At 41.4% G+C, this 24937-nt stretch overlaps 1 protein-coding gene across 3 annotated transcripts in view; it reads left to right on the top strand.

The window, feature by feature from the left end:
- Positions 1-24937, top strand: part of DUSP16 (dual specificity phosphatase 16) — a 96372-nt gene that overhangs the window by 14167 nt on the left and 57268 nt on the right. The window contains exons 1-3 of one of the 3 annotated variants that reach the window (XM_079774784.1): positions 7-415; positions 8139-8239; positions 15146-15213. The gene's annotated coding sequence lies outside the window, so the exon portion shown is untranslated. Of the gene's footprint in view, positions 1-6; positions 416-8138; positions 8240-15145; positions 15214-24937 lie in introns of those variants that run through there. The other 2 variants (XM_079774782.1, XM_079774783.1) reach the window with 2 other exon arrangements.

Genomic DNA, 24937 nt, shown 5'->3' with positions numbered 1-24937 from the left:
GGGGGGGCTTTTAGACAGTTTTTAAACGATTATCATCACCTCTCCCTCCCCCCTGCCTCCACGTCCCCCACGCGGCCCCCACCTTCACCTCCCCAACTTCTTCACCCCTTTCAACCTTGTTTTTTCAAGGCTGACTTGGGGGGGGGGGGGGTGAAGAAAACTTGCAAACGTCTCTTTTCGGCCTGAGCCTGCCGCCCCCGCCCACCCCTCCGAGAAGGAGAAGATAATATAGTGAACAGAAGACGAGGACCGCGCGACGGGACGGACGGACGGACGCGAGCGGGAGCGCTGCCGCCCGCCGGGCTCCGCGGCGGCGCCTCGCAGGTCCGGGAGGCGAGGGGGGCCCGAGGGGAGACGCCGTGACAACTTTCGTTTCCCCCCCCCGGAGGGAGTCGGGAGGTCGGCGGCCCCAAAAGTAAGTGGCCTCGGGCCGGCCGCGCGGGCTGTGCGGGCGGGGAGGGTGCGGGCTCGGGGCGCCCGCCGCGCGGGCCAGCGTGGACCTCCGCCGCTCGCCCCGCCGGCTCTGCCTGCCCGGCGTTCGCGCCACCTTTTCGGAAGGCAGGGTGGGGGCGACCGCGGCCCGAGCCACCCGAGCGTTGGAAGCGGGGGGTGGGGGGTGGGGGGGGGTGTAGGCCCGGCTGGGGGCCGGCCCGAGCGGGAAGGGGGCGGGCGGGCGGCCGGCCGGCGCGGGGTCTCGCTCGGTGCGGTGCGGGCCGGGCCGCCGGGTCCGGCCGCGAGGAGCCGCCCGCGCGGGACGCGGGACTTTTCGCGGGCGAAGCTGCTCACTTCCAGGCGCGCCTGTTGCACAACGCGCCTGCCCAGGGGGGCCCCGGCCGGCCTGTGCCCATTATCCCCGGTTCGCCTTCGGGGTGAGCAGCGAGGCCACCTGGGTGGTGACGGCGTTGCTTTCTTCAGCCGAACCGAGCCACCAACAACCCAGTTTTTTCTACGAGGGCCCGAGCCATGACGTTGGGGGACCCGGTGGGCCAGTGACTTCTTTATTCACACTAGTGCTAAAACACGAGAAAAGGAAAAAAAACACACACAAAAACCCGGGGAGACAACCGGAGATCAGTTTATCATGTGTGGTTTCATGTAATAAAACACCAGGGAGGAAAATATTTAGGCAACACTGGGGTTTATTTTCTAACACACACACACACACACACACACACACACACACACACACACACACACACGTAGTTAACTTGACAAAACATGGGCAGATCTTAAAAGTGAATGGGGAGTGCAGAATGCTCAAACAGATGAGGAAACGTTAGCTGCAAAGGCCCCGAAGTCACGGGTGTCACATTGTTGGGAGAAAGCACACCTCGACCAGACCAGCCGGCGATGAATCGAGTGGAGGGGAAACCTGTTGCATAATCTCATCCGCCGTGGGCTGTGCTGCGTGCCGGCCCCCTTGAACCGAGGGGAAGTGAGTTGAGATGCAGGGTTTTAAAAACTCAAGTTTTTATTTACCCAGTGTTCTGGCTGCCACTTCTGCTTTAAAAGACTGTAAGTAAACACTCTGCTCTTTCAAGTGAACCAAACCTATCAAACCTGTTTAGAAAATGACCAGGTATGTTTGTTTCTCTCTCTCTCTCTCTCTCTCTCTCTCTCTCTCTCTCTCTCTCTCTCTCTCTCTCTCTCTCTGTGTGTGTGTGTGTGTGAAATTTACCACCCACGGAAGACCTGATGACTACTGTTTGGGGTACTTGGGCTGTCAGAAAAATGCCTCTTTATGGGGCTGATTGGAAGTGCCCATAGGTGACAACTGTTTCTTCAAAGGATTGATACTATTTTGAACTCCATCAAGAAAAGAGATTTTTAAAAGTTCAGGTCAATTTTTAAAAGAAGAAAAGAATTCTTACCAGTTGAGTTACCTTTTAATTTACTTTCCCTTGAGAATCATGTGTATTTGGTGGACACCCAGCTTGGGAGACCGTAATTTTGAGACTTTTGTGGAGTTCTGTGTTTGGTGAAGGCAGCAACCTGGAGAAGGAAGTTGAAAAACTGAGAACTTACGGGTCTATGTAGGTATTTTAGTCAACATGTGACTAGGCACTGTGAAAAGAATTTTTTAAAAAGTTATAGAATTTACTGCGTTTGAGGACTGTGGGAGATTCCTATTTAAAAAATTTGGGGTGATGGTAATATTTAACATCTTATGTAAGAATTTGGGCTAAATTCCACCAGCCCAAAAGTTGGTTTTTAGGTAAAATAATCTGTACTTATCCAAGTTCCACATGGGAGAAAATTAAAAATGAATTTACTCTTAATTCTGCTGGTAATATGGTGGCTAGTGTATGGAAAAAGTCAGTTCAAGCACTATCACTATAAAACCTACATTTAGATGAGTACCTGTAAAGTAAAAACAGTCATGTAAACTTGAGAATGAGGGGTCTCTGGCCAAAAGCTTAATGTCAGTAACTGAAAAGGGGCCAAAAAGAGAAGATCCTGTCAACTCAGTTCTGTTTCTTACACATTTAAAACTTATGTGTAGAAGTGAAGCAGAGATGAGGTCTGAGGTGGGTGCAGAGTTTAGGCTGGGGACAGAGGGCCAGGGTTGATGTGTGAGTTTGTTTTGATGTTATTTTCTACAAATGTCTATATTGGGAATTTAATTCCATAGTTTTGGTCTATGGGATTAAGTATTGATGAAGTTGACTTACATAGCTGTCTAATATTCATTTTTCAACCAATTATAACATCCTACTAAATATAATTTGCTGGAATTACCAGTGAAATTTATCTTAGAAACCCAACTTTTCCTGGAATATCTAAAAAAAGTGTTGTTTTCTATCATATGTTATTTGGACTAAAAATTTCCCTGGACATTTAATATTTTTAAAATGCTTTGCATTCATTCGCAAGCAAATAGCACTTTAAATTGAAGAAGTAAATTAACATAGGAAAGCTGATTTGGATCAGAATCCCAAGAAAGGGGAGAAGATAAATCAGGGAAAACAGAAAACAGATTTTATGACAGATTTTAACAGATTGAAAAAACGAGTTGAAAGGGCTTCATAGGAAAAAAATCACAGTTGATACTTGATGGTTTTTTTTTTTAATTAACTACATCAAGATTTAAAACCAAAGCAGATATCCACCATCATAAAAGAAAATGTTAATAATGTTGGCTTAAGTAAAAACATAATTAATAAATTAAATCTTGCCCAAAGGCACATATGACATATTCCAAAGCCAGATGTCATTTTTTTTCTTGATTTTGTGTGCGTGTGTGTGTGTGTGTGTGTGTGTGTGTGTGTGTGTGTGTTGTAGGTAATCTGATATTTTTGTACATTTCATTAGCCCTGGTAATCAAAGGTTGGCCATGTGAAGGGATGAGGTTCATAAAAGGTTGCCGAATTTAAAGAAGCAGGCTCAGGCTTTAAGAAGAGGCCATTATCATGCAGACTAGGAGGGACTTTGAAATTTAATCAAATAAATGATTGGAGGGAGCAGGAGTGGCTCAAAAAGAAGTATCTAAGGAGATTACCAAAGACAGGTAAAAAAATATATATAAAAGGGGTATGGTCAGTAAAGAAGGAAATAGAATATACCTTGGCACAAAATGAAAAAGGCATAAAGGGAAAAATACCCTTCTATACCTCAGCAACAAGAAGAGAGTAATGAGACTTCATCTCTTTCTTGATTGGGGTTAGATATCACCAAAAAGTCACAAGATTTTTTGTTTCATAAACATTTTAATTTGGGGGGGGGAGGAAGGATGGAAAAAATAAATTATGAGCATAAGTTATAATTATATGAGCATGTAAAACTTGAAATTGCCAAAGACAAATTTAAAATACAGGGGGACCCATTGCAGTTTTAATTGCGTTAAGGGAGGGATAGGTTATAAAAAGTTGAAACTATTAATTTACTAGTATTTCTAAATTAACTACAGATATAAATCAATCAAGCAAACACTTATAAGTGGTTTACTATTTACATGTACTGAGGTGGACACCAAAAGTTGGAGGAATGGGTCCATACCTTTAATAAGGAGAGGATTCTAAGAATTTTAATGGAGGTATATAAATATGCAAAGATAAAACAATGATCAGACAGCAGGGAAGTGCCAAATTCTTGGTATAAAGGAGGAGATGGGAGGATTAGGGGAGGTAATCTTCATAGAGAGAATAGAATTTGACCCCAGTTTTAAAGGATCGTTAACATGTGTATGGAGGAAAGGAAGTGGGGAGGTCAAAGAAGGAGGCCATTCATTCATTTCTTCATTGAGCAGATTTATCTATTATGTGCCAGCCACTGTTCTAGGAACTGGGCAGAGAGTGGAAAAAGGACAATTTTTTTTGCCCTTATGGAACTTACTTTCTAGTGGGAGAAGATGGGAGGACAGCAAACAAGTAAGCATTACATGGAAAATCTAATGTCAAGTGGTGATGTTTTGTGAAGATAATCAGGGTCAGGAAATTATAGAGGGCTAGTTGCAGTCCCACTTACTCTGTGAATAATCTATTTGCCCATCATATCCTGATAAATAATGTTAACGATATAACTTAATATTTATTGCCATCCAAACCAATTTGAATAAAAGTCTACACGTTAACTTCATCTTTAACCAGTTTTTAAAAATGAAACCTACATAATTTTTTTTTAGATTGAAGCACATAAGCTCTGAGTTTTTAATTCCTTATAAACAATTTATGTACATTTTTTTTTTGCTGCCATTTGCTAAAAGTCTCAAGTTTTTGCATGAGGTTAATATCATTGTTTATAATTTACTTAGGATTGTGATGTACTGGGCTGTATATTTAGGTTAGATTCTCCATTAAGGATCAGTGTCACAATCCTATATAATAAAACCCTAATATGCAAATCGACCAAACTGTGGAATGACTGGTCCCTATGACGCGCATGGACCACCTTGGGCAGATGCTCAATGCAGGAGCTGCCCCCTGGTGGTCAGTGTGCTCCCACAATGGGAGCGCCGCTCAGCCAGAAGCCAGGCTTATGCCTGGCGAGTGCAGTGGTGTGGCGGGAGCCTCTCCCACCTCCATGGCAGCGCTAAGGACCCCGCGGGGAGCAGGCCTAAGCCAGCAGTTGGACATCCCCTGAGGGGTCCCAGACTGTGAGAGGGCGCAGGCCGGGCTGAGGGACATCCCCCTCTGTCCCAAGTGCACAAATGTCGTGCACCGGGCCTCTAGTAGTGTTATAATGTGAAGCCAAATTCCAAGGAGAGTTTGTTTTGATGGTACCTTGTATGACAGCACAGGAAACAAAAAGATGTACAGAGAGCATAAGTAAGCTATTCAACTTTATTACCAGATGGGAAAAATAAGTTAAAGGGTGAGTTATCTCTGGGTCTTGTCCACATGGCATAGGAATTGAAAAGTAAATTTGGACTGTGTTGTGTTTCATGTGCTTAATTATATCTCCTTAAAGATTTGTAGGGAAGTTAATGGTCTCATTGGAAATACTGTCTTAAACTTGGGATTTTTACTCTCTACAAATAGTAGTAACCTGAAGCAAAGTGTCAGTTCTGAAATGGGGAAGTCTGGGTTCTTACTGCAGGATCTGACTGCTGGGTTTTGTTGTTTAGAAGATGCCCTTTACAGTGTCAATTAAAAATTTCTTAACTATTTCTTGCTTTTGGACACATTTATGAAGTGTTTCTCGAGCATTCTTAAAGAAATATGTTCTCTCCCCTTCACTCTTTCTGGACTTTTAAACATAAAAAAATTATATAGGTGAAATTGAGGTAAGGGATTCAAAAAAGAATTTATATTGTGTGTATCTATAGAACCAAATCTTTCAAAAAAGTTTTCTATATGCACGTAACCAATTTTCATCTCCAGTATATTCTGATGCACTTGGGTAAGGCTATGAAAAAGAAAACTTTCAAAGGAGGTAGGAAATTCTTTAGCATTCCCTTGATTTTCTTCTAAACTAAATACTCCATTTAGAAAAGGATTGTAGATATAAATGCTGGGGGTCCATGATGTGTGTGATGAAAGCTAACATGACAGGTTCTCTTCAGGAATATTTGGGAAGAACAGTAAAATTCAGATTTGTTTCAGTGTCTGGGTGAGAAGTGGGACAAACTGTGATTTTTAGAAAAAAGCTGCACTATAAATTGTAATGGTAAATAGCAAGGTAATTTATATTAAATATCTTCATTCTTCCCCTTAAGATTAATGTGTAAAGACATATGTAGAGAGGTATATGCTATTTATTGTTTGCTGTATACATTTAAAAATACCAGCCCTGGCCTGGTGACTCGGTTGGAGTGCCATCCCGTGCACCATGAGGTTGTGGGTTCAATTCCTGGTCAGGGCATATGCCTAGGTTGTGGGTTCGATCCCCCATCTGGGCGCATACGGGATCAATGTTTACCTTTCATCGATGTTTTTCTATTTCCCTTCCTCTCTCTTTAAAATCAATAAATAATTCTTGGGTGAGGATTAAAAAACAAAAAAACAACTCATTCTAGGATAACCTGGTAGAGTCGGTTTTTGATGAATGTTTGCTAAATACTTTGAACTAATTCTCACAACTGTTACTTTTGATCCTGGTTCCGTTACAACTCTAGCTTAAAGCACTGGTTTTTGAGTTTTGAGTTGACACCTGAAGGGGGTTGGTTGCCTTACAGCCCTGGGCACCTACCTGACTTGTTGGAGCAGTATGCTCATTCTGGAACCTGGACCCTGACCTCCAGCTTGCCTGATCCTGTGACTGACCTGACCTCATCTTTTCCAAAATGCAAGTGGTTGTTTCCTATCAACTCGGTCTCTTCCTGAGCAGCTGATCTGTGTCCTCTTCTTGTTACTTCTCAGAACACTGAGGTGTCACCAGTATGGCCTATTTTGTAGTGGGTTTCTTTTATTTTTGTCTGTTGTTTGGTTGAGGGAGAAGCACATTCTTCAGGAAGACAGTTCTTGACTTTGTTTTGTAAACTGCACATGGCATATTAATCATGGTATTATTTTCTCTTTCTTCTTAGCATTTATTAAAAATTTTGTGTTTCTTAAAAATGAACTGGTAAGAATCATATTTTAATGATACAAACCAAGTAAAAACTAACAAAGATTTTTGTTTTGGAGACAATCAGGAAATTATAACATGGAGTGTGTGTTAGGTGGTATTTAAGAATCTATACTAATAAAAGGGTAATATGCAAATTGGTCACAACGCCCTCACAGTAACAACCAAACAGCAGGCTGTGTGGGGCAACAAGGCTGGCAGGGGGGTTAGCGAGGGATGACCAAACGACAGACCAGCAGGCTGTATGGGGCGACCAGGCCAGCAGGGGGGGCAGTGAGGGATGACCAGGCCGGCAGAGGGGGGCAGTTGGGGGTGACCAGGCCGGCAGGGGGGTCACTAAGTGGCGACCAGGCTGGGGAGGGGCAGTTAGGGGCAATCAGGCTGGCAGGCAGAGGTGTTTAGAGGTGATCAGGCTGGCAGGGGGGGGCAGTTAGGGGCAATCAGGCAGGCAGGCAGGTGAGCAGTTAGGAGCCAGCGGTCCCGGATTGTGAGAGGGATGTCCGACTGCCAGTTTTGGCCCGATATCTGGGATCGGGCCAAAACTGGCAGTTGGACATCCCCCAAGGGGTCCCGGATTGGAGAGGGTACAGGCTGGGCTGAGGGGACAAAGTTTTATCCATATTAATGGTATTATAGTGATATTGAGAAAGTCTCATATTTTAAAGATACATGTGGAAGTATTTATAGGTAAAGTGAAATCATGTCTAATGTTTGTATTAAAAAACTTTAGGATGGGCACAAACACAGAAATGGGAAATAAAACAATATTGACAAATTTTTTTATTACTGCGTAATGGGTACCTTGGGGTTTGTTGTATTTTCTGTAGTTTGTGTATATTAGGAAATAATTATAATTAGTTTAACTATATAGTTAAACTATACATTACCAATTATAACTAGGGGAAGAACTTTAATACAATAAAATTATGTAGTTGGACATTTGAGCTTATTGGCTAATCAAAAATCTCCACTTTGCATTTTCTATGTTATGCTTTTAGTAATAATTTTTAAGGGAGAATTTTGTAAAATTATGGTCAGAAAAATTGTTTAAAACTTTTAACTTTGTGACCTTGTAATATATACCTGTAGCTTATTAATTGCTTTTTCATATTTTGTCTTTTATCCATTTACAGATGAGGAAACTAAGATTTTAGAGAGACTAAGTGATTTATTCAAATCTCAAAGCAAGTAAGAACTGCTAGAACTGGAGCCGAGGTCGTCTGATTCATTTCAGGTACCTGTTTTCTTATATATACACTAGAGGCCTGGTGCATGAAAATTCATGCACTGGAGGAGGGTCCCTCAGCCTGGCCTGCCCCCTCTCACAGTCCAGGAGCCCTCAAGGGCAGGAGAAAACCCGGTGATTAGGGGAAGGTGACGCCCCATCACACCTCTGCTGCTGCCACTGCTGGCAGCACAAGCCTCGGCCGGCCCTGGTTACCTGAGCCTTTGGGTGGCCCTGGGCGGCTGGAGGGCTGAGGGAACTTGGGGACTCCGGAGGCAGGCGGGCCTGGCTCTGTTGCACACCTGCCGCCCTGGCGGGGCTGAGGGGACTGGGCGCCACCATCTTGTGGCTGTGGGCGCCGCCATTTTTGAGGGCGTGACAGTCAGTTAGCATATTCCCTCCTTATTGGCTGTTGGCACTGCCATCTTTGAGGGCGTGACAGTCAATTAGCATATTCCCTCCTTATTGGCTGTGGGCGCTGTTGTCTTTGAGGTGGGACAGTCAATTAGCATATTCCCTCCTTATTGGCTGTGGGCCCTGCCATCTTTGCGATGGTGTGAGGGTCAATTAGTGTATTCCCTCTTTATTAGATAGGATATTTATAAATGCTCTTCTTTAACCAGCAGTTTTCAAACATTTTGGTGCTTTTAAAAATTATTGAGGACCCCAAAGATGTTTGTTTATGTGGACTATGTCTATCAATATATAACACACTGAGAAATGTTTAAAGTGTTCAGTTTAAAAACAACACATTCATTAAAGGTTAACATAAATAACATACTTTTATGAAGAAGGTATTTCAAAACAAAAAATACCATGAGAAGTGTGACATTGCTTTACATTTTGCCACTAGCTTTAATGCACTGCTTAAAGTGAGACATGGATTTTCAGTACTGCTTTTATATTCAGTCTATTGTATATGTTGTTTGTTTGAAGTATATAAAGAAAACCCCAGCTCTACACAGATACATAGTTGAAAAAGGGTGCATGGAGTATTTCAGTGTCTTTTCATGTAATTGTGATAGATTCTTAAAGATTAGTTGCAGTGTTAACTTTGAAACTATATCAGTGAAATTGTTGTGCTCTGTAACATTAAAAATGTATTGAATCTTTGATGTGTATGCGACTCTATAACATTAGACATTGGTCATTTGAAAAAATAATGGTTTACTGAGTTGTGCAGATCTTTCAAATGCTGACTTATTTGCTAAGACAATATTTAACAAATAACATTCATTAATATTATCATTAATTTAGTCAAAAAAGTTTTTAAGAATTGGGAAGCAGTCAAAGAGTTTTGTGTTGAGTTCAAGTTTTCCAAAATTCCATTCTTTTTCTCAAAAGCTCAAATTCTATCATTGGCAACAGATATTGTCAGTTTTTCTTTGAAGTGTCAGGCTCACTTTATTCATTTTAGAGAAAAATGTTTGCCAAATACCTGAGTCTGAATAAACTGTAATGTGTCTTCCAATCACTCTCTTAAGCAAAAATAGCATTCTATGAAAAAAGTGTGTAGTTTAGTTCCCAACTCAGTTTGCATACATGCTTTTCCTTAAGACAGCTATTGTATTAGGTACGTAGCAGAAGTGATTTTTGTGTGTACCTCCCATTTCATCACACAGGATGTTAAAAAGACCAAGTTCTCAAGATTAAGACTTAATTAAATTTATAATTTTTACTTTATCAAAAACATTGTTCAGATGAACTGGTTTTTAAAAAAATGGTTGGTAGACAGTGGGAAATATAATTATTACTGGTACAGTTTTGTTATCCCTGCTTTGATTCATGAAAGTGCCTGCATTTTGTCCACTATTGCTTTTGTACCATTAGAGCAGATATCAACATGTTGTTTCAGGATAAATCATGAGATTCAGAAAGTTATTTAATACTTTGAGTAATTCAGCAGTACTGGTACTTGTTGCCAAGCATTCACATAAAGGAAGACCTTCTTTGATGGTTAGTTGGCTTGGATACTGGCATAATAAAAACAAAACAGTAAGTCCATCCACATCTATGGCTTTGTCCACTTATAAAGCAAAAGTACTATCCTTAAGGCACTTAGCAGTAAAGTATTTAATTTGATGAGATACTGCATCATTGATAAGTGGTATTGCCATGATTTCTTTTACTGACTTTTCATCCAGTAGACATTCAGCAATATGAGTCATACAAAGCCTATTAGTTTCTCAGCTATTGTGTGGCTCCAACCAGTGCAGTCGGATAATTTACCTTGTATGATGCTTCAGGGGCTTTTTCATTTCTAATTTGAAAACAGTCTTTTGCTTTTAAAGAGCTCATCATGTCAATTATTAAAACATTCAGTTTCGTTTCTTTATTTTCTTTTAAATCCTCACCTGAGGACATGCTTATTGATTTTAGAGAGAGAAACATTGATCTGTTGCCTTCCTTTATGTGCCCTGGGTGGGTGGGTGGGGGAGACCAAACCCGCATCCTAGTTATGCACCCTCACCAGGAATTGAACCTGCATCCTTTTCTTTTTCTTTAAACTCAATGGATTCATTTGATGATAATGAGTAATGAAGTTATATATAGTAGATATTGTCAAAGATTGCTATGCCTAGGAAATAGAAGTACTGAGAACACATTGAGTTAATTTCTTTTAAAAATGCGTATTTATACCTTAAATTTGCTACCTTAGAAAATTCTAAGAAACACAAGAATATATACAGGCATGTTTCATTAGCTGCCAGAGTGATATATTATCATCACGTATCCTCTGGATTTATTGTTGTACCCTCATGAGATACTGAGAATGAAAAAGACAAGTAACATCTTCGTATTACTAAAACTAATTTTGACTTTATGGATTTCCCTGAAATGGCCTCAGGGACCTGGTAAGATACCAGGTGTCTCTCGATCACACTTTGAAAATGATGATATGAACTATTGCAGTGTCCTAATATATTTTTAGAGCAGTCTAATATAGACATCTATACCAATAAAGTAATGTTTCAATTTTAACTGGTTAATTATCAAGGAAGACGGGAATATGCTAGTGTGTGGGTGACCCAGAGACCATATTGGGTGGAAGGTCATACAGCATGAGTGAGTGGTGGGATAAAGGATATACAGGGGAAGAGTTGGTAAAAGCACTTTACTACAACTTAACAGAAAATGAGTGTTTCCTCTCCCTTGTGTTTTTAAACGATAAAAGCACTGAGCCCACATATATGTACAAAACACAGTGTTCCTACTCATTTATATCAGGATTACACAGCCATTTTTGCTTTGAGTGACAGCAGGGGAGTGATGCTAACATACTTGAGAGGAGCATGGATGCTCATGGCAGTTGTTTGTTCCTTCCAACTGGGGAAGCTGTTGACCTTTTTTCTCTGAGGAAGCTGAGGGATGACAAGACACATGAGGTTAGAAAGAAGAAATTGTGAAAGGGGGAAATGGAGTAGACGTCAGTCAGTCTTCATGGGAACAGCTATGGGCAGAACGGGCTGTGGACAGAGTGGAGATAAGCTTTGAGGGCAGAGGGGAAGATGGGCGAACTGGGCTCTCCCATGTGCTGGACACCGGAAGATCGGGGTCTGGGGAAGTTCAAAGATGGGTGTAACAGGAGTCATGGAGATGAACATTATTTGAAAGATTTCCATCAAAATATGGTTCAAATAACTATTTAAATAACGGTACTGGAAAATGGTAATGGAAAAAATTAAATTAAAAATAAATTAAAAAATGGTACTGGATAGCCTGACTTTTAATGTCTTGCCAGTATTCAAGTTGTTATTATAACCAGTGGGAGAAGACAGCAGTGCCATGAGTTTGGTGTAGTGCAGGTCAATCTCTAAGCTTTGGTGATAAGCATCAATATGTGACAATCTCGACTGGGCCAGGTTTGTGGCTGTAAATTCAAGAATGAAATTTTAACACTTATTTTTTTTACTAACAGACAGTTATGATTAAAGAGTTTAGTTTAAAAAGATATTTATCAGTTTTGTTATTTATGTGGTACTTAATTCCATAAAGGATTTGAGATGCCGGAAAGAATGATCAAAGCCAGTAATCAAAAACAAACATGATTCTAAATGATGTTTTTCCCTAATGTTTTCTCTACTGATGACATTTATGTTACTAGGGTTATGCAGTTGAGGTACTCACTATTAAGTATTTAAACTGGTCTGTTAACTGTGCAGGAGAATACAGGCCTGTCACTTTTTAGTTGCATGTAAGTATAAACTGTGTGTGTGTAGTGGGAATGAGATTGGACAGAAAAGGCCTGGAGACAGTCATAGCATGCCACAGAATTTATTATTATTTTTTTTTAACTCGGGACTGTTTTCAGTTGTAATTAGCAGAAAGCCACCAGCAGAGGCTTAAACCATGAGTTGTTTACGCAGTTCAGAGAAGTTGAGGGGTCGGTTGTCTCATGGTTGGCCCGGCAGCTCAGCAGTGTCCCCACGGTCTCTGCAGGCTTTGATTCTGCTTTCCTTTGTGTGTCCACTTACTGCCACCAGCTCACAAACTGGCTGCCTCAGCCTTAGATATCACATCCCTTTTCATGGCAAGAAGGAGGAAGGGGACAGACAGATCAAGCAATCCTTCCTCCTGCGCTTCCCTAACAGAGAACAGGATCTTTCTCAGAAGCGTCCATTCAATTTTCTCTTTAGTGCCATTTGCTTGAACTGTTTCACAAGACTGCCCCCACCCACAGGAAAGACCAGGGAAGTGAGTGTATGGCTAAGGGGAATGGGGTGACCCTGGTTGGTGTAACGCGCATCATCGCTGTAGCCCAGGAGAATCTGGGATTCTGTTAGCAGGTTAGAAAGGAAGTTAGATGGGTGCTGGCTAAGTGTGTGTCACAAATATGCAGAAAGGGAAGCACAGAGGCTGTTAAGTAAACTTTTCTTTAGCCTGGAGACTGTTTTAAGTGTTCCCCATAAACAAGGCCATATCCATTTTCTTTCTTATTTCAGTGGGAGATTATACAGACCTGTATCCCAATTAGTTGCAGAGCTAATTTAGAGACAGTTAGGTCTCAGTTTTCTCAACTGTGAAATAAGAATATTGTATTAGATCATCTCTGAGGTAACTTCCAGTTCTAAAACTCTTGTCTCTTCTTTTTTTTCCTGTCTTTTGACCATTTTATGTTATATCTTATTTTTTAAATTAAAAAAGTGGGCAGGATTAGAGAGAGGATATGAAAATGTATGGTGTTTTTCATTCATATTTTTATCTTTTTATTCATTTTTAATTTAAAAATATTTTTATTGATTTCAGAGAGGAAATGGGAGAGAGAGAGAAACATCAATGATGAGAGTGAATCGTTGATTGGCTGTCTCCCACACACCCCACTGGGGATCGAGCTTGCAACCTGGGCATGTGCCCTGACCTGGAATCGAGACTCCTGGTTCATAGGTCGATGCTCAGCAACTGAGCCACGCCAGCTGAGCTATTTTTAATTTTTTAATTAATTTATTTTAGTGCCCCAGGCATGAAATGGCTCTGGCCACCAACACAGGCATCAAGCCAGGGTGAACTAAGGACTTGTTTATTGGTCATCTGATAGCTGAGTAGTGTCTTTAATAAAGATCTTGATGGTATAGAAGGTTTAAAATAGAATTAGGTTTTGGCTTTTTGGCAGTTACTCATATTCTGGCCCAAATTTTCACTGAAAATGGAAAACAAATTGCATTTTTATTTTTATTTTGATAGGGGACCATGTACATATGTGTGTATAATTAAAATACCCTTAGTACAGTGTTCTGAGAAAATGCCCCCTGTCCCAACAGAGGAGGCATTTTAAGCACTATTGTTAAAAACCTGGCAGAACATCCCCTTTTGGCATTGGCTCTTATTTGTTAATAGTGTTCACAGTGCATATTTGCCCTAGATAAAATTAAAGGACAACTAAAGGAAAATGATTCCTTTCATGCACTGTAGCAACTAAACTTTACTTGAATGAGGCAGAACCTTAAAATGGGATTCTCCTTGTGCTACAAAAACAATGATCTGGTTCCTCATATAGAATTGTGTCAAGATTACATGAATTTAGATATACAGTGAGTTGAAAATCATATTCCCACTTTAACAAATTACAAAACAATTACACTGCTTTTAAAGAAGGTTGTTACAACATTAACCTAAACAGTGTTAACTTTCTATTCAACAAAAATCTTATGGAAGGATCCCACTGCATTTTATTTGTGGTTTACAGTATTGGGAGATCCTGGAGATAAACATTACTAACTGTGGCACTTCTTAAAGGGCCAGAATGTATCTGCCCCCAATTTGGGGTGCATTTTTAAGAATAAAATGCATGTATGTATATGGATTTAACAGCTGTTTTAAACAGCTTAGGGCAGTATCTAATTTCATTACCAAAGAATATCCAAATATCAGTTAAAAACTTTCCTTCTACTGAAACCTTTTAAAGTATGTAACTAAAACAATTGTTTTCATTTTTCATTATGTGAATGACTAAGAGCCTTGTTAATGTAAATATTCAGGAAGCTTGATTTTATAGCTTTTGGTTTTATAACCAACAATAAAAATTACGTACAGCGGGAAACCCCTTCTTCTCTTGTCTATAGTCCCAACTAAAAGACAGACAAGTGTTTTTTTCTGGCAAATGAATGACCTGTGTGGCAGGATCTTAGATGCTGCCAGTGGCTGTCTCATTATAGAATGTAATGAATGTAATATGAGTTTAAAGAGATACAGTATTTTGGGGGGGTAAGGGGGAAGATTTCCAAGTACCAAGTGTTAGGCAGGATAGTATCCATTTGCCAGGAAAAAATAGTTTTACACAAGTTTTAAATATAAGTTATGTGAAATTAGTAGAGATTTTTATTATAGAAATGACCTTGATTCAGTCACTAAAATAAGCACTTTGGTTCTGTGTCTAGTAAGCTTTTTTCCTGGACCAAAAATTCCTTCTTTTTGCAGGTGGTCATCAGCACGTCATTGTAATCGGCATGAGCAAGTATTTACTGAGGGACTTCTCTAAGAGTGAGGTATTAGAAGGGATGTAAAGAAGTAAAGCATGCCACCTTCGTCATCAGGAGTTTATTGCTGCCAACATCTCTTTACTGGTTTAAACAAATTGCCATAAAAGACTCCTTATTCTTTATTTACCCTTGAGGTTCTTCAACTGCGTGTCTAGCGCACCGGTCTCCACTCTCCTAGGTTGAGGGATCAAGTCCTCTCCTGGCCATTTCACCTTCTCTCCTGTGATTACGGGCCTTTGTTGCTTCCTCTAAGAGCAGTGTGCTAGCTGGCTGCTTCTGTAGGGTAGTTTGGGAGCAGGAAGACAGTGTCCTGGAGCACTCGGCTCTTTAAAGAGTATGAAAGGTTAGGAGGGACACAGGGAGGAAAAGTAAGAGACCTATTGCCGTTTTCTTTCTTTAATAAAAACAATTGTCCTGTGGTAAAAACAAATAATGTAAAATTTGCCATTTTAATCATTTTTATGTGTACAGTTCATTAGTGTTAACTGTACTCACATTGTTGTTAAACAGATTTTTTGAACTTTTTCCTCTTGCATATCTGAAGCTCTGTATGCGTTAAACAACAAATCCCCTTTTCTCCCTCCCCCAGCCCATTAACCATCATTCTACATTCTGTTTCTATGAATTTGACTGTTTTAGATACCTTATATAAGTGGAATTCTGCAAGTGTCTTTTTGTGATCTATTTTACTTATTCTAATGTCCTCAGTGTTCATCCATGTTGCTTTGTGTGACAGGAATTCTTTCCTTTTCAAGCTGAATAATATTGTATTTTTGTATATATAATCACATTTTGTTTATTCATCTATTGATGGATATTTGACTATTGTGAATATATGAACATAGGTGTACAGATACCTCTTGGAGACCCTGCTTTCAATTCTCTTGGGTATACACCCAGAAGTGGAATAGCTGGATCATATGGTAGTCCTAATTTTAGTTTTTTTTATGAACTGCAGTACTGTTTTGTATAGTAGTTGTACCATTTTATATTCTCACCAACAGTGTACAAAAGTTCCAATTTCCCCACATCCTTGCCAACATTTGCTAGTTTTTAGGCTGTGTTTTGTTTTTTGTTTTTTAATCCTTGCCCAAGTATATGCTCTTACTGATTTTAGAGAAGAAGGGGAGAGAGAGAGAAAAAAAAAAAAAAAGGGGGAGAGAGAAACATCTATTGGATGCCTCCCGTACGTGCACCGACTAGGGATCAAACCCACAACTTAGGTATGTGCCCTAACCAGCAATGGAACCCACAACCTTTTGGTGTATGGGATGACACTCCAACCAATTGAACCACCTGGCTAGGGATGTTTGTGTGTTTTTAATAATAGCCATTCTAACAGGTATGAGGTGATACCTAATTATGGTTTTGATTTGCATTTTTCTGATGATTAGTGATGATAAGCATCTTTTCATATACTACTTGTTGTCCATTTGTATATCATCTTTGGAGAAGTGATTATTTAAGCCCCTTTCCCATTTTTCAATTGGGTTATTTGATTTTTTGTTATTGAGTTGTAAGATGCCATTTTCTTTTTATAATATGAACTAGAGGCCTGGTGCACGAAATTCGTGCATGGGGTGGTGTGTCCCTCAGCCCAGCCTGCACCCTCTCCAATCTGGGACCCCTTGAGGGATGTCCGACTGCCCATTTAGGCCCGATCCCGGTAGAATTGGTCCTAAATGGGCCGTCGGACATCCTTCTCACAATCCAGGACTGCTGGCTCCCAACTGCTCACCTGCCTGCCTTCCTGATTGCCCCTAACCTCTTCTGCCTGCCAGCCTGATCACCCCCTAACCACTCTCCTGCCAGCCTGATTGATGCCTAACTGCTCCCCTGCCAGCCTGTTTGCCCCTAACTGCCCTCCCCTGCAGGCCTGGTCACCCCTAACTGCCCTCCCCTGCAGGCCTGGTCACCCCTAACTGCCCTCCCCTGCAGACCTGGTCACCCCTAACTGCCCTCCCTACAGGCCTGGTCCCCCGCAATGGCTCTCCCCTGCAGGCCTGTGTTCCCCCGAACTGTTCTTCCCTGCAGGCCCCATTGCCCCCAACTTCCCTCCTCTGCCGGCCTGGTCACCCCTAACTGCCCTCCCCTGCAGGCTTGATTGCCCCAACTGCCCTCCCCTGCTGGCCATCTTGTGGTGGCCATCTTTGACCACATGGGGGCAGCCATCTTGTGTGTTTGAGTGACAGTCAGTTTGCATATTACTCTTTTATTAAATAGGATTAGATAGGATAGAGGCCTGGTGCACGGGTGGGGGCCGGCTGGTTTGCCCTGAAGGGTGTCCTGGATCAGGGTGAGGGTTCCTTTGGGGCGTGGGGTGGCCTGTGTGAGGGGCCTGTGGTGGTTTGCAGGCTGGCCACGTCCCCCAGTGACCCAAGCAGAGGCCCTGGTATCTGGGATTTATTTATCTTCTATAATTGAAACTTTGTAGCCTTGAGCGGAGGCCAAGGTGGGCCAGGAAGCTTGGCTTTCTCCATTGCAGGGGGCAACTCAAGCCTCCTGCTCTCTCCAGCTCCGTGGCTGCCGCCATTTTTATTGGGATTTATTTATCTTCTATAATTGAAACTTTGTAGCCTTGAGCGGAGGCCTGGGCCAGCCAGGGCAGGCGGAAAGCTTGGCTTCCTCCATTGCCGGGGAAACCCAAGCCTCCTGCTCTCTCCGTGGCCGCAGCCATCTTGGTTGGGTTAATTTGCATACTTGCTCCTGATTAGCTGGTGGGCTTGGCTTGTGTGTGTAGTGGAGGTATGGTCAATTTGCATATCACTCTTTTATTAGATAGGATAGGATAGCAACTTAGAAGTAGTCACGGATCAGGTGTGATATAGTGCAGGAATAAAAAATGGAGTAAATGGATCTACTGACTAGAGAGTAACCTCTTGCTTCTCGTCCTTACCAGTTCAACTTGCTTAGTTGAGGGTTTTGTACTCCAAAGAGAATTTGAAGCCTCATATTCACTGTCCTCTTCCTTTCCTCCTCCTCATTACCTACAAAACTTGGGGGTGGACAAGATGATAACTGAGGTATCTTGCAGCTCAAAATGTTGAGTTTTGAGAGTATTACCTTTCACCAACTAACCTTTAATATCTAAAATTTCTTTAGAACTTAGGTGATATCTGGCCTGTAGACTGAGAAATCTTTTTATGGCTATTAAGAAGCACTCCACCATAGCTCTGATGGACCTTTTAATCTTACTCATTTTTCTCTTGGTATCGCCTTCAAATCCTGGGCTGAAAGGTTAATTCTTTAACTGCTGCTATACACAAGTCCTTCACTGGTTTGTCTTGGAATAATAGAGTTTGTACTTTGCCCTGGAGATATATAGTAGGTTTGTTTTTTTTTTTAACCTACTTACAGTCATGAGGAATAAAAGTCAAAGTTCATTGGGTAGTGTATTTGTTGTTTTAAATACATAGGGCAAATAGAACGCCAGTTCAAATTCAGTGTACTTTTATTTCTGTAAAACCAGCTATATTTTTGTGTTAAATGCCAGCTTTAAATAAATATTACCCTGAAACCGACTCATAGATACAGAGAACAAACTGATGGTTGCCAGATAGGAGGGAGGTGGGATGGGGGGCTGGGTAAAATAGGTGAAGGGATTGAGAAATACAAATTGGTAGTTACAAAATAGTTCCAAGAATATAAAGCACAATATAGGGAATATAGTAAATAATATTGTAATAAGTATGCGTGGTGACAGATGGATACTAGATTTATGGGAGAGGGGGGAATCACTTTATATAAATGTCTAATCACTATGCTATATATTTGACATTAATTTAAAATAATATTGAATGTCGCCCTGGCCAGGTGGCTCAGTTGGTAGGAGCGTGATCCTGTACACCAAAAGGTGGTGAGTTTGATTCCTGGTCAGGGCACATACCCAGTTTGTGGATTCAGTTCACAATCAGGGCACTTATGGGAGGCAACAGGTGGATGTTTCTCTCTCTCATCGATATTTTTCTCTCTGTCTCCCTTTCTCTCTCTCTTAAGTCAGTAGAATAAGATATCCTCAGATGAGGATTAAAAATAATAATAATAATTAGCAATAATTGTAACTGATATGAAAGAAAAAAATACTACCCAATCGATCTGTTTATTCTTTGTTCATGGTTTTCATAGTGATATGTATTGTAGTAATTAAAGGAAAGAAGTAATGTGCTTATGGTGGTTGAGGTTGAAGGATACTGTGGACTCTGCTATGATATGCTTAGAATGATTTTAGGTTTCATGTATTTGATATTTTAATTTTTTTGCATCTTATAGGTCCTGTTTGACAGGTAACAAATCTTTAGGGAGCTTGTCCTAGTTTATATGTAGTTTTATGTTATCGTCACATGGTGTTGTAACTTAAAACGCTCTAATGCTAACTCTATGAGGTAATAAGGTAAACAAAGCAAAATCAGTAAACCAAATAGGAGTGGGTGAGGAATATGCATGGTGACTCAGAAAATGAGTTATTGGTAGTTCTTGTAACAGAACCCAATATGTCTAGTCTAGTATTGTCTTTGTGCTTGGCTGTCTGTGACATCTGCATTGCTTTCAGGTCTGTTGCCAGGTCTTAAGGGAACATTACCAAATACTAAATACTTTTGCCAAAATACTAAATTCAGCTGGGTGTGTGAACAGGGGAGGTAACACAGGGGACTAAGGCTACCTCAGGGAGCTACATTGTGGGACGTTGCCATGATGTTTAGAGCCACCCTCGGTCATTCTTAACCTAGATTTTACAGTCAAATCAAGGATTGAAATGCATTTGGTGATATATGATGATCTCAATGCAAAGATTATCCAGCCCTGAGAGGGCTCCTCATCACCATCCCTGTAGTTTGTAATTTAATTGTGGGAAAAACACAGCCACCAGAGCAGTGGTAAAGTGGAAAGATAAATTACATGTGGTTGATAACTACAGACCAGAATTCATTTATGTCATCACTATCAAAGGGTATAAAGATTCCCTTTCAAATGGTAGCATTTCAGAAATTTATGGTATATAAAGAAATCATGTTTTCATTATTTATCCATTTATTTATGTTGCATGGGAAATATAACTTATTTCAGTCCTCTCATTTCATTTGTGGTTTCTAAAGATATATAATGTTACTGTGATTACAACATCAATATCATTTGTAATAGAAGTTCTTTCTCCTTGTGGATGCTTCAGAATCCACATATTAAGCATTAGAATGGTACATATGGCTCTAGGACTGTAATTTGGTCACTATTTCTCTGATCTGCTTTGTATTTGGTAGAGAAATAACTGTTAGGAAATGTGACTGCACTGGTCATAGAATTCTGGCTAGATGGTAGCTTTTAGAATGTCATTAGGCTTCATTTATCCGTGTACCTTCTTATTTATTACTAGGGACCCAGTGCACGAATTTGTGCACCTTGAAAGGAACTGTGGGCTGTGAGGCTGCGGTGGGCACAGGGGTGGGTCTCGGCCCATCCTCTGTGCCCCCTCCCAGCCCCTCCCGCCATGGCCCCGGTCCCCAGTCTGCCAGGAGCCCCACTCCTGCCTCTGCTGCTCGCACCCGCTGACTGCACAGAGAGATTGGGGCCATCGCCAGCAGTGGGTGCGAGAGGCAGCTGCTGGCTCCAATCACCCCTCAGGAGCAGCGGGAGGTGGAGAAGCCCTGGGGGCGATCGGGGCCAGCTATCGGGGCTGGCGCTCGCACCTGCTGATGGTGCTGAGTGATTGGGGCCGGTGCCGGGTGCCGGCAGCGGGTGTGAGTGGCAGCTCCAGTGCCGGCAGTGGGTATGAGCAGGGCCGGTGCTGGCAGCAGGTGCAAGCGCCGGGTGGGACTGTGGCGTGCAGGAGCAAAGAATTTTCAGTAATCACCAGAGGCTTGCTCCGATGACAGTGACTGGCACCATGCCTTGGTCTGGTGCCCCCACTCATCTGCTCCACCATCCCACCTCAGCCGACGCCAGCTATATTCCACGCATGCCCACTGGTGGTCAGCGCACATCATAGTGACCGGTTGTTTGGTTGTTCTGCCGTTTGGTCTATTTGCATGTTAGGGTTTTATATATATAGATTAGAGTAACTTAAGATTTGATTATAATTTGTGTAATAATAAGTAAATAAGTTTTTCTGATTAAATAGAGCATATATGTATAAAATGTTTTGCTAGTATTAAAAAACATTTAATATAATTCATTGTAAAAAAGTAGAAAAACCATATGACTATCAAAGTGGATTCAGATTAAGTATTTGTTAAAATCTAATATCTGTTTATGATTAATAGCACCTAATGAACAAAACTAGGGACTTCCCAAATATGATACCAATATCTGGTGAGGATGCAGAGCAGATGGAACTTTCATATGTTGCTGGTGGGAGTGCAAAATGGTACAATTACTTTGGAAAACAGTTTGGCAGTTTCTCATAAAGATAAATGTACACTCACACGTGACTCATCAGTCCTACTTCTCCTAGGTACTTACTTAAGAAAAGTGGAAACCTTTGTTCACGCAGAAACCTGTACTCAAATGTTTATGCAGCGGTATACATAATCACCAAAAACTAGAAAGAACCCAAATGTCCTACAATGGTAAATATGCAAACTCTGGTACATCTCCACAAACTATTGATGCATACAACAACATGGATAAATCCTAAAGGCATTATGTTGAGTGAAAAAAAGCCACTCTCAAAAGGTGTGCACTAAATGATTCAATTTAAGTCAGATTCTAGAAAGGCAGACTATGGGTATGGAGAACAGGTCAGTGCTTGCCAGGGTTTGAGGGTGAGGAGAAGTCTTGATTACAAAGGAGTGGCATGAGGGAATTTTTTGGCGTGGTGGAGCACTTTACATTAAAAAACCATGAATGTTACTTTATGTAAGTTAAAAATGATACTTTTTAAAAAGTAAGTTTAGTAATATTTCTAGATACCAGGTAAATATTTAAGAAATCTATATTTCTGTATAACAGTAATTAGCAGAAAATGAAATCTATAATATTAACACTTATGATTAAATCTAATGAAATGTGTCCAAAACCATGATAGGAACTGATTCCAAAATTTATAGGGCAAAACTAATGACAAGAATATCCAAGGTAATAATATTGACAAAAAACAAAATTGCAGGACTTACACTTTTGGATATGCAGTGTAGAATAAATAGATCAATGGAATAGAATAGAGGCCAGAAACAGACACATAAATATATAAATAAATAAATAAATAAATAAATAAATAAATAAATGTATGTACATTTATGTGAACATATAAATACATACATACACAAGATGGCTTTATACAGCAATGGGGAAAGAAAAATCTTTAATAAATGATCCTAAATCAATTGCCTATCTATATTTTAAAAAAACACCCTAATTTTGGCCTTACCTCACTCACATCATACACACAAAAAATTCCAGGTGAGCAGTGGCTGGTGTGGCTCGGTTGGAGTGTCGTCCCATGCACCAAAGGGTGGCAGGTTCGATTCCCAGTCAGGGCATACCACATACCCAGGTGTCCTCCATTTGATTACTAGTTGGGGTGCGTGTGGAAGGCAACCGACCAGTGCTTCTCTCTCACCTCTCACTCTCTTTCCTCCATCCTTCCCTACCTTCCTCCCTACCTCCTTCCCCCTTCCTCTCTCTAAATTCAGTGAATAAAAATTCCAGGTGAATTGCACATCTAAATGTGGAAGGTTTAAAAAGGCTTCTAGAGGTGCCCATGTATTAGTCATCAAATAAAATCATAGTGAACTAGCGGCCCGGTGCACAAATTCGTGCACGGGTGGAGTCCCTCGGGGTGGCCTGCGGAGATCAGGCCCCAGCTTGCGCCCCAAGCCTTGCAGCCCCGCAGCCCCACAGCCTTGAATGGCCTGGCGCCACATCCTCACCTGCTCCACCATCTGCCTGCAGGGCGATTGATCGGGGCTGGGCCTCCCACCCGGCTCCTTTAGTGCCTGGGAGCTGGGTGGTGGCCCCGCCCCCTGCTGCCACCACTGGTTGCCGTCTGCGAGGTGATCTGCAGGGCAATTGGGCCCCTGCTTGCACCTGCCTTGGCCTGGTGCCACCTGCTGACCTGCTCCACCATCCCACCTCGGTCTCACTCTTGTCAGGGCCTATCGGGGCCAGCAGCACCTCCACTGCTGCCTGCTGCCAGTGCCGCGTCGCCGATGCCCACCATGTTCCGTGCCACCCCCTGGTGGTCAGCGCACGCCATAGTGATCGGTCAAACGACCACCCGAGGGGACACTTTGCATATTAGGCTTTTATGATATAGGATTACCACTACACATGGACCAGAAAAACTAGTATTTTAAATCAAACAAATACAATAAAAAAACAACAACACCTTGAAAATATCAAGTGTTAGCAAGGATGTAGATGGTGGAATTGAAAATTGGTACTTTGTTGTTTTTTTAAAATTGAATTTATTGGGATGACACTGGTTAATAAAATTATATAGGATTCAGGTGTACAATTCTATCATATGTCATCTGTATATTATATTATGTGTTCACCATCCTAAGTCAAGTCTTCTTCCTTCACCATTTATCCTCCATATACCCTCTTCTAACTCCCCCATCCCCTTCTCCCTCTGGTAATCACCATACTGTTGTCTGTGTCTATGAGGTTTTTGTTTGTTTGTTTTTGTTGGCTTTTCTCTTTGTATTTTTTAATGACAACTTTATGGGATATAATTCACATACCATAAAATTTACCTTTTTAAAGAAATTGAGATACAATTCACAGCTATTTTAAAGTATACTAATAAGTGATTTTTAGTATATTCATAGAGCTGTGCAGTTATCCCCACTAACTCTAGAACATTCTTATCATTTCCAAAGCAAACCCTGTAAACATTAGCAGTCACTCCCCAACCATCCCCCACCTCCTCCACAGCCTCTGGCAACCACTAATCTACTTTTTGTCTCTATAGATTTGCCTTTTTTGGGTATTTCATATATATATGAATTCATTCACACACTATGTGGCCTTTTGTGTATGGCTTTCTTTACTTAGTTTTCAAGTTTAGGGATGTTGTAGCAATTATCAATATTCATTTCTTTTAATGGCTGAATAGTATTCCATTTTATGGATCTATACCACATTTTTCATAACCATTCATCAGTTGATGGACTTTTGGGCCATTATAAATAATGCTGCTACAAAATTCCTATTCAAGTTTTTGTGTGTCCATGGTTTCAATACTCTTGTATCTAAATTCGATCTCACTATATCTCACTGCAGCACTCTGCAGAACTTTCTTGGCCATTGCTTCCTCTTGGATTTGTAGTGGATCATTAGTAGTCAAAGAAGCAATTGTTAGGAAGATATGGACCAGGCAGTTTTGTCACTCTAAGTGGTCTGTAGACTAAAAATCTTGAGGATCATGGGTCTAGATGCCTAACTTCTGTTTATAACTATTATAGACTAGCGTTCCCGTTGCAGGAAAAATCCTGCAATAGGGTTTCCTGCTGCACTCTACCCTGCCCCGCCTCGGCTCCTCCCTTGTCCCCCGGCCCGCCTTCTCCGCCAGCCGCCCCGCTCTCCTTCATTCTCCCCCGGCCCTGCCTCCGCTCCTCCCTTGTCCCCCGGCCCGCCTTCTCCGCCAGCCCGCCCCGCTCTCCTTCCTTCTTCCCCAGCCCCGCCTCCGCTCCTCCCTTCTCCTCCCCCCCCGGCTTGCTTGCTTCTCCGCAGCTTTGCTCCCTTCAGCATCTCTTGGCTTCTTTCTAAGCTGTCTTGATATGCAAATTAGCCG

Source organism: Cnephaeus nilssonii (genome assembly GCF_951640355.1).
Source record: "Cnephaeus nilssonii genome assembly, chromosome: 6".
Lineage (NCBI taxonomy): Eukaryota > Metazoa > Chordata > Mammalia > Chiroptera > Vespertilionidae > Cnephaeus > Cnephaeus nilssonii.
This window is presented reverse-complemented; position numbering and strand designations above follow the sequence as displayed.